The following is an 11202-nucleotide window of genomic DNA, read 5'->3' as shown; positions in this document are numbered from 1 at the left end:
GCACTCTAAAAATTTTAACACCCTTAAGGGTGTAAATCTCTTGTCCCATGGGTGACACCCTTTTTGGGTGTATTGCTACACCCCAAGCAAAGGGTGCACATTAATACCTCACAAAAGAAGGGGTGTTAATATGACGTCACCTCACCTATGGGTGTAAAGCAAACAACACCCTTTCTATATGGGGTGTAACACAGACAACCACCCTTTCAATATGGGTGTAGCATGTGACAACACCCTTCCAAAAGGGTGTTAACCCTGCAAGTATTTTAGCGTTCACTACAGCCATGTAGTTAATGGGCAGACTAGCTGTTGTTAATGCTGCCTAGCCTTAGCTATGGTACTACCTTGTTCAGTATGAGCCAGAATCTGTGAGGCGTCGTCATATTGCGCTTCTGGTCCGTCATGTGGTAGCCTAACGTGCGGCCCTTTCAGGCAAACAATTTAAGGTTTCGCCATTGCAGCAAGGCACACACGCCATGCTTTCGTAATCTTCCTCTGCAGTGATAGTACACTGCCGGCAGGATGCAGAGCGCAATAACAATGCGCGCTGCACTAAGGACACAGGATCTCCCGCACCTTGGTGCACCAGTACTTATAACTCCGTGGAAACAGCACACAGCCAAAAGCATAGTTACATGCATTTCAGAAATGATTAAAAACCTCCACTTTTCTTGGTCAAAAATTTTCGCAACACCAGCTCGACCAGGAGGGAAAGACACCACAGCTCGCTGCTGTAGCTCATATTGAATGCAATAGAGCGCAAGCAATGCATGTATTGGCGACGGTAACAAGTGCAGTACTACAGAAGCATACGTTTGCCTGTCAAGCAGTTTTTTGCCGTTTTAAGCACATATTTTATACCTCTATTCATCAAAGTTGTCATTTATCTCCACGGGATGCTTCTACTAGTACCTTCACATATATGACTTAAAGGTAGCACTGAAAGCCCAAGAACAAAGTGCTTCCACGTCGAATAATCTTTCAGCATTTACGAACAAAACAGCATGTGTAGCTGTGCATGCTGTTCAATATGTAAGCATGCACTATTTTCTGAAATATACGTATGCTCCATTTACTGACAGTGACCTGCTTATACCCAATAACTTAGTGTATTTTTCACCATGTGCTTGCATTGAATATTCTACAGGCATTGTAAGCTAAGCTACCAGAATAACAATCAGCTAGTCTAAGGTTACATAATTGAACAAAATCATTGTAAAATTTGTGACGAAATGTCAGAAGTATTTATTCATTCAAGAGAAATGGTTACATAATAATGTTTGCACATTTTAAAAGTAAAAAGGAAGATGAGTAAAACCATACCAATACAAAGGCATAAGCACCGAATAATGGCACAGGCTTGCTCAATTAAATTTTAAGCAGAACAGTTTTTTTAAATAACCTCACTAAGAACTATCACATGTTTTCATTTGAAAAGCACTGCATCTTATTATAAACCACAAAAATAACCGGTCACATAAGTAAGAACAAGTCTGAGTGTGTCTTTAACACAAGGATAAAAAGTTGAGCAAGTTGGTACAGTAACCTGATCTTGGATTGTAGCGCGAAGTGACACGGACACAGACTAGAAGCAGACAGGATGAGCGCTAACTCTCAACTACATTTTTATTGAAACGAAGAATTTATATTTATATATATATATATATATATATATATATATATATATATATATATATATATATATATATATATATATATATATATATATGTGTGTGTGTGTGTGTGTGTGTGTGTGTGTGTGTGTTTGTGTGTGTGTGTGACTGCAAAAAACCGCAGCACATGTAAATGAATATTGAATACATAGTAGTAACATGAAGACGACAAACAAAAGCTATCAGCCATCAGCTGCGTGGCAAATCTGAGTGCAAGCTATTCTCTTATCAAGTATACCTGTAGGCATTGCGACCAATGTGCTCCCAAATGTATGAGGCATTAGTCATTGCAGAGTTGTAAGGACATGACAATCCTAGGATGATTATGTTCTTGAGGCTTTTTTCCCCACTTTCCATCTTTTGAAACATGTATACTTTAGTCTTTAAAACAAAAATGCTACAACTGGCGTGTGATAAGTTTTGCATCTTATTTCCTAGCAGCTCACTGAAAAGAGCCAGGATGACAAGTTTAAATGCTGTTACCTCATCAGACATTCAAATTTCTTAAACACAAACAAAACCAGATAGGCATTAGAGTGAGCATCACTTAAATACATTACACTGGTTTAAAGTTATTGCACCACTTTGGGCCATGTAAAAACGTTAGAAACATAAAAAATGTTAAGATTATACGGCTAACCATGAAAACTAAATAAAAAAAATCATTAAGCTGTCTTAAACGGGTACAGGAGCTTTACAACTGGCCATCTTGGTGATGGACACGCAGATAGATGAGCAGCCATTCCACTGAGACGAGAATGTTGAGGGCTTCGCATGGAAGTCTGTGAGACACTGCAGAGTAGTTCTTGGTCCACATGAAGGAGGTTGCTTGCATACACGTCTGGGCCACCATACTGAATGCAGTGTTACCGGAACCTTTTCCCCCTGCATTGTGGTAAAAAAGCATGGTTAAGTTTATACGATATTTAATATGCAAAAAAAGAGGTGAGGCATGCAGACAGGACACGGACAGGAGTAGAGAAGTGAACACAAACGCGAAAAATATGAAAATTTTCATTAAATTGTTTCATTAGATAAAATTTTTATACTGTGTGTCATTCATTATGAGGGTTCATAACCGCAACACATTTATTATATAAGCAGGTAGAATTATCAGCTTGGTCAGTTTGTACAAGCTCATTTGAGGCAAGAAATCGAGTTTCACAAACACAACCTCAACATTCTTGATTGAAAAAGGAACACCTTAGATGACATGCGGTCCTGTGAGTGGGAATTGCACAGTTAAAGAAAAACAAATTAGAACTCACAGACCGATCCTGAAAAAGGAATAAGCACCTGCTACTGCAAAAAGCGAATTAATTGGTAGGTTTTAGTAGCACAAGGGCATCTTTGGCCAATGAGCGCCAAGTCTATATTGCAAAAGATAAAGTTAGTGCATCTTTACAAAGCAAATATATAAAGATGACTAATGCCTCTCTGCACTAGTTGCTTTGGTCTAGCGTGAAGTCATTTTAATTCATGCACACGTACGTACACATGCTACACCCAAGTGTAACAGCTGCAGAATTAAAATTGGGCAGCAACAAAGTCGCAACCTTTAACCATTGATCACAACTGTACTAGTAACTGGAGGTAGTACCAATATCGCCAATGACTAGTTGCACTCTTTCTGCCCGACGTTATGCTGCTCTTGTTGTCAAAGATGAGTTACAGTCGGCATTGAGGGAAAGCTGCCCAAGAGCAGCTCTTATTTTTGTGTTATTTCTCACCAGAGACCAATGAAGTAATATATTTTTAGAAAGATAATGACACCGAAAATTGAGTACGTAAAACATTTGGTACATTTTCCGGAATTAGCTTGGGGGTTAACAGCTAAAGCGGCAATCGAGACACTAGAACATGTTTTGACATGTTTGCTACCAGCGAATGCTGGAAAATGTGTTGGCATTCTGTAGTTTTGTCCAACAATGCAAAAGGGATTCTTAATAACTGAGGAAATAAATGGAAAAGTATCATGAAGTATATTTCGTGAATGTAATGCAGAATCACTCAACTTCTGTTGCTATATAATCTCCACTTGATTAACCTGCACTTTCTGAACTAGTTCAGGAGGTACTGCATTTCACTACTCATTCCACCAGTTCAACGTGGTAGCAACTGCACGTTGTGATTTGTTTTACTTAGTGCAGGCTATGTACATGGCGAGTTCACAGCATTCCCTGCACTCGGCCGAAAGGTAGTGCATGTTTACGCAGCAGGTGTGGTGCCGCTTCTGCATGAGCGAGGCGCAGAAATCAGAGTTTCATACAATAATTACTAGAGGGAACTCTGACGTTAGTGTCCACAGGAGATCAAACAAGAACGGCTGTACTAGCATGGAAATTATGGGAAGTACATGGATTTGCCTAAACTTCGTCTGTTTGGCTTCAAACGGCTTTGTGACTTTGTATTCTAGTCATTTTCAACAATATACTGTGTAATAAATAAATAAACATTAAAATCATCCGACAACAGGATTCAAACACAGGAACTCTAGAACAGAAGTCTGATATTGAAACCATTAAGCAACGGAGGCATGTAACGACAAGCGAGTGCAACGCCCTGATGAATTTATCGCGGGCATACTAGTGCCTTGAGACGCTTGGTGTCCATCGATTTGGCTACCTGGACAAGCTCAACCGTTGCAATTAATAGCAATTGTGCGTGTTGGCGCCGTCTTCTGCACTTCGAAGAGTATAGACTGCGCTGAAATTTACGACAATAAGATTTATATAGCGTATAATATACGAAGCCACAAGAACGTCTGAATTCACAAGCACGAATATCAGACAAATCCATGTGCTACCCATCATTCCCATGGCGGTACGACTGCAGCGCCAGAGTTCCCTCCAGTAATTACTGTAAGAAACTCTATGGCAGAAATAACCGAAGTGCCTCGCATTTTGTTCTGGAGTAATAAACTAAGTTTTGCTGGTCCCATCAATCTTACTGGTCATTAATTCCAAATTTTAGTGCAGTCACATGTCTAGTAGGCAATTGTATTTTGCATAAACATTGCAAAGCCAACTGTGATGAAAGTTCACTCTGGTAAATTGTTTATGATCGAGTAGCATAGACTACTGAAGCAATCTCTGGAAGGCAAGTGAAGTAATTTTCTTATTAGCAGCCTTTAAACAGCATTCGAGCATATGACACATGCACGTCAGATATGCAGATAATATTTCCTTGACTAAGCAAGAAGCGATGCTTCATGTTCCACGAGGCTACTTCTATCAAAGCAGTATTGGTGCTCTCTAAAAACAATGCCAATGCAGATGATCCAAATATTTTTCAGGGGCAACAGCTATGCCTGAAATCATGCTAGATTAGTTTTTTAAACACATGCTCAGACCATGTTAGAAGTGCTTCTTAAAATCCTCCCATTTATTAGACTAGTCATATATCTGCACACAAAGGCTACTAATTAGGTCCCATGCTATATCATCTTAACAAAAACTTCACTTAGTAATACACATGCTGTGATAAGATTTGAGACCACATTGAGATGCTGAACAAGGTGAATTCATTATTTTTAAAATGAAGCTCCTGTTCTTCCAAACGAGAAGAACGGATACTGAGGGTCAAAATTTTTCTGAATCACAGCTGGAAGATGCCAGGGAAGGCACGTGGAAACTTATTTGTAATTTTCTATTTAAATGTAGAAATGATAAAAGGAAATGAAAATGGTAAAAAAAACAGGCATGGGGGGAGAACGAACCTACAGCCTTTGCATTAGGCATGCGATGTACTAACCACTGTGCCACCGAGGCAGCATTCAACCGTCCACAATGGCCCCTCAGATTGTCGACGCTCGAACACGGCCGTAGTACGACAGTGGTTAGTATATCACATGCGTAATGTGAAGGTTATGGGTCCGTTCTCCACCAAGAGGTGGATATCTTTTAATCCACTTTCACTTACCTAGAATTCATCATTTCTCTACTTCATATAAAAAACTTAAAACATGTTCCTCTATGCTTTCCTTGGCCTCATTATCTGCTGGCTTCTTCCAGTTCTGTTACTTCCAACACTTATACATATTCTAATCTGGTAAGTAAACAGTTCTGTATGATGCTGGAATGCAATATGAAACATTATTGCAGGGCCGTGTTATGTAGAATGCCTTACATTGCCCAGGCAAGGTGTATTTATGTCAATCTGAAAAAAAAAAACAATTCCCACTCTAGGCAGAAATGCTGTGTACTGCTGTGTGCAACAGGGTTTAACGAAAACAACTTGTTCAGAAATAAAGCCACCAAACAACGAGGAAATATGTAAACTAGATGAAAATTTGTGCAGTTGCATGTTAAAAATTTAGCACAGCAACAGATGTATACATAATGAAGGAAGCGCGAGGATGGTTTATTTTGGACACACGGGGCAATATACTTGAAAGATGCATATGAGCTTACATGTGGAGAAATATTGTTTATGTAGCAGCTAAACTACGAACAGGCCTAGAACACACTGATGCAAGGTGTCGAGCATGTAAATCTTATCATGCCCTTAAGTGAAAGAAACATGGCTGTTTCTCATGATTTGCTGCATATGGCTAGCTAACACAACTTAGCCACTTCTATATATGCCTTGTAATTACCAGGTGGTCTGTATGACATGTGCAAGCTTTAAATATGTACAAGTGCCACGTAGCTGGACAGCACCAAGGCAATGCCGTTTGCCATCGTTTTGAGGAAGTGAAACCAATTCTTACATTTCTTCTAATTAGTTAATTAGTTAGTAACGATTACTTAACTGCTCAAATATTATATTCAAAGCAAAAGTGTGAGTGCGAAAATTGTAGAGCATCCTGAAAAATTCCCAATCCAGCTTTCTACTGCTCAATAGGTGCAACAAATTTTTCTTTCAAGCTAGAAAGAAGCTAGTGAACACATGCAAGAAGTGCCGTGCAACTAACTGCTCGTGCACCTGAACACCATTTGGCTCCTCCTTTCATGCTTGAAAAAAACTTTTTGAAAAGAATATTTTAGAAATTGATTAATTATTACTGACTATGTTTTAGGCAAAATGCATGAAATAGTGTGACTGCCACCGCCATTTTCGGCGACATGAATTGACTCCATTTTCATGTCCAAATCCAGCTATACATGGTGCGTGTTTTGAACTGGTTCTGTAATTTAGGCTGGTTTTGACTAATTGAAGCTTCGCACTTTAATAACGGAGTCAGGTTAAAAAGAAATTGGTACATAAACGGCCACTGACAGTACTACATACTCCTTTAACTTAGTGCAAAGTGCTTGTGAGCCAAGAAGTTGGTAGTTCTAAGCAGTACTTCTCATTTTGACCTGGTGTAATAGCCCACTTACTATGATGCCATGTTGCTCAGTCATGCTGGTTCCAGCTTCAATCTAGGCCATGGCAGCTGCCCTCCAATGAGGGTGAAATGCAATACCGCTTATGCACTTAGATTCAGGTGTACATTAAAAAAGCCAGGTTACCAAAACTTTAGGTTTTGGGATGTAAAAGCCCATAATTTAATTTTAAAATCTAAAAGTGCTTTATTAGGAGCAGGCGCATCATTTTGAGCTTTTACTGCACTGCCATGGCACCAAGAAGCTCCAAGTAAATAAAAACAATTTCTTAGACAATGTACATATCTTGCAAACATTTACAAACACTTCTCTGCATGCACCTCCGTTGCTGTTATATTTAGATCCGTATGCCAAGACGGGCTATGATGTTAGAACATGTTTCAAATTTTTTTTACCGCTTTAAAGTTGTTGGTTATTTTGCATCTCACTGTGTGTCGAACGCACATTTCAGTGCATCAATTTCTTCAGAAAGTGCACTCCTCTTTATTTATTTGTGCATGCAAAAAGGGTTCAGAACTGCTTTCTGAAGGTCTGTATAACAAGCAAAAACAATTCTATGTAGGCTGCACAAAGAGAAACGATTGGTTTGTAAATATGTTATTTAGTTCTTAAAAAAAGAGGCAGCTGTCAGTATTCTGTTCCAAAGTAAAAATTGCCCCTACCTGGCTCTGCTTCATTTTCCAATGTTGATGGTCCATTCGGGGGCACTCAACTGATAGGCTGCACTTTGGCGATGTCGGGTGTGCTGTCGCCAGGCCCAAGGTCGATCGACATCCTCACCAAAAGTAGAGTCCAAACGCTATAAAAGAAATATCTCATCATTTTGCTATCAGTTTTGTCATCTTGCGTGTTTCACACACGGCCGTCAGTGAAATATTTCGTCACTTGGATACTGAAAGAAATTCAAGCATTTTCTGGCAGCCAAGCTGATGATGATGATGTGTGGTGTTTTATGGCGCAAGGGCCAGGTTTGGCCAAAGAGCGCCATGACAAGTGGTAATGTTGACGATGTATTATGGAAGATGTGACTTGGCTGTAAACTGGCCTAAAAATTGTTGATGTGAAGTGCGTAAAATCTACGTGCTATAACATTATGGCGATGACTAATGACAAATACTATTAACATTAAAATCCATCGTGGAATAATGATGCAAAATGGAAAATATATAGAATGGTAAAATTACTTGGAGCACTGCTGCTTCGCGGGAGCCCTTGAAACACAAGGGCCTAGAGGCATGTGCTATACGAAAGAGCTATCACAGCGGCATCCTCCGAAGAGAAGGTGGCAGCCAAGCTGAATACACAGTAAATGGAGAACATTAAAGAGCAGATGCAGTTGTCACATTAGATTGATCAAGTACAGCAGAAATGGAAAATAAATCAGTGATACTGTGTCTGTTGGCTTTGAATGCAAGAAACGTAAAAACAGGGACTTGCAGCCACGCCACTTTGAATTTCCCGCGTTTGCTACACCTCACAAGTTTGGCATCGTCCGGTACTCGGGGATAGTAACCGCTTAAAATCAAGATGAACGAGCGTCAGCATAAATGAACAGGATACTTAACCGGGCAAAATAGGCGCATAAAACAACTCACGTAGCGAAGCTACTGTCAATTACCCGATGACGCATCTGGGGGCGGTGCAGTTTGGGCGAACAATTCAAAAAGGAATGCGAGTTTCACTTGTTTCACGCCTACTAAGCTAACACAGAATTTGAGTTTCTTACTAAACTATACTGGATATTTACGCTCCGAATAAAACGCTGGAAATTTTGTTACCTCACATTGCATACGTATGAGTGAGGAAATTGCTTTTATTGTGTTCTACCGAGACGGCAAGCAGCAGCTACCACTCTCATGCAACAAAAGCATGAAAGTGGTACTCGTGACACCGAAAACAAACATATACAGCGCCAACGTTACGCCCCTTAGAGTTGGAACTAAGCACGATCAAGCCATTTAGTTTTCTAGCTTTCATAACGCCATAAACACGACCAAACATCGAGCGAAAAAACTCTTCTCTCGAAAATTATTACCGCTTCCATTTATACACCTATCGCTGCCACAAGCAAACGTCAATGGGCTAGCTATCCACAAGGCGCAGATTAGACTGACAGCAACATATTACGGTAACGTAAAACAATTCCCACGCTGACTTAGTAGCCGCGGTATGCTCTAAGTGCCAAAGTTCTCGTTTGCCGCTCCAAATTCACACCATGATCACGGGCACTGCATCTTTCACATGAAATATTGCACGCTTTGCTCCGGAGCTCAATAGGAGGGCGAAACGCATTTGCACGTACAGTACCTGAAATCCGCATGCCGGAAACCCGTCGACGCTTCCGAGAACGGGGCGCACAGCCATACACCCGTACGGCGGCTTGACTTGGACGTGAGGCACTTCTATCAAACATTTCACATGCGACATGTTTCACACCGATTGCGCGAGCACCAGAAAATTACGCAGGCCGCATTGCGACGCCGAGCAGACGTGCAACCACCGATGAGCTGTGTGCGCGGATTGCAGAGAACAAAACCATACAAAACGCGAGAAGATGGCGGCTCTCGTTGCGGAGACGACGAGGACGAAGCAATGACGCGCGAATGAATGTTGCCAACAGTTGGTTCCGCGTTATGCCGGCGGTGGTGGCTTAAGTGGCGTGTGTTGCGGCTGTCTAATTTTTTATTTCTTTTCCCCAAACAGTATAGCTAAGATCAGTTCTTTGTTTGAATTTTTAGTTGTGTCGTTTGGCATTATCTTTGTCTTTTTATGCTATTAAGCGGCCAATTATGGCCTCTCAGGTTCGCGCGCGCCAGCTTCGCGCGCTAATCTCAGAGGCCATAAGACAACTCGTTAGAAAATGCCCTTATTGTCGTTGTTAACGCTCCATCATCCTTTATTCAACTGAGATAGAAAGGTAGTGTCCCTTTTCCTGGGGTTGGGAGGGGGCGATCAAGACGGCATCGCTCAGCGGGGGGTGGGGGAGTAGGTTGGTGTTGGTTCTTATCGCGAAATTCGCGAACCCTGCGATTTTTTTTTATAACGTAAGCATTTCTATACTTCCCCAACAAGAAAAACCATCCGTCCATCAGTCCGTACCGCACGATATCTTTCAATATAGAACCCGCAGCAGCGAGTGAATTCACCTTCGTGCTAGCTCTCGCTTCAAGGCTTCAACGCGACCTAAGCGGCGAGAACACTGCGCTCACGAAGCTTTCAGCTTATGCCGCACTATGCGCTTTTCGCAGATCACTTTCAAGATAGGTGTGCGCGCCTCTGTTTTCAAAGCGAAGTAAACGGTGAGAACACAGCGCGTGTAGTTTTCAGCAGTGGGCACACTCTGTCCACAATGCAGTTCGCTTTCAAGATACGGTTCGCGCGGCCGTGCCACAACCAGCCGCCGCCGGAGAACGGTTGATAATGGTTCGTCGCGGATGAGGAGGGCTAAAGAGCGATAACGGCTCAAAACGAACGGAACGTCACCAGCGCGCCTGGCCCCGCCACCTGCAGTACTTTGCTTGCGCTGCCGACCAGAGCAGCCCGTGTCGCCGCAGCGCTGGCGCTTATACTTGTCGGATCAAGTCTCATAACATTGATAACGACATGGACTGCGTGTAGATGAGGAAGAGTCACAATGCTTACGCACACTTAGACAAATCCGAGAGGAGTTCATGGGTGATTTTTTTTTTACCGGAAATGTACAGTCAGCGGTGGGACCCAGAGTTGACAATGCCTGTAAGAGGGGTGCCAAGCTTTTTTTCTTTTGTGAGAGTCTTGCCCAGCTCCCGAAGATCTGCTCAAGCTAAGACTTTCTGATGGCTGTATGTGTTTTTTTTTATTGTCGCATGCCCTCGAACCGCCACGAATCCTACAGTGTAATGGCATTAATGCAGTATTCACGTCCAAAGGGAAATGCAGCCGTTAACTGGGCTGCCTAAGGTTTGCGGCCCGGCGGCAGCAGCCCTCCCCTCCCCCGTTTCCGTTGACAAGTTAGGGGGAGGGGTCTAGAGCAATCTTACACCCCCTCCCCACAGTGGCGTAACCAGAAAATTGTTTCGTGTGAGGGGGGGGGGGTCCCAATTGACCGTGGAGGGGGAAGGAGCGGGGCCATTGCCATAGCAGCAAAAATTTTACTTTTAGTGAGCGTTACAAGTGCCCAGTGTGCCCCACTTGGCTACACCGCTACTAGCGCCCCCCCG

General features: G+C 42.1%; 1 long non-coding RNA gene across 1 annotated transcript; it reads right to left on the bottom strand.

Annotated features, from left to right (window-relative positions):
- Positions 1-2288: 2288 nt before the first annotated feature.
- Positions 2289-9496, bottom strand: LOC139046983 (uncharacterized). The gene is made up of 3 exons (XR_011507023.1): positions 9311-9496; positions 7666-7802; positions 2289-2558 (listed from the first exon to the last, which is right to left on the bottom strand). It is a non-coding gene; the product is annotated as an uncharacterized lncRNA (long non-coding RNA).
- Between the last annotated feature and the right edge of the window lie 1706 nt (positions 9497-11202).

The sequence above is a fragment of the Dermacentor albipictus genome, chromosome 6 (genome assembly GCF_038994185.2).
Source record: "Dermacentor albipictus isolate Rhodes 1998 colony chromosome 6, USDA_Dalb.pri_finalv2, whole genome shotgun sequence".
NCBI classification, from domain to species: domain Eukaryota; kingdom Metazoa; phylum Arthropoda; class Arachnida; order Ixodida; family Ixodidae; genus Dermacentor; species Dermacentor albipictus.
Note: the sequence above shows the minus strand (reverse complement) of the source record. Positions and strands in the feature narration are given on the sequence as shown.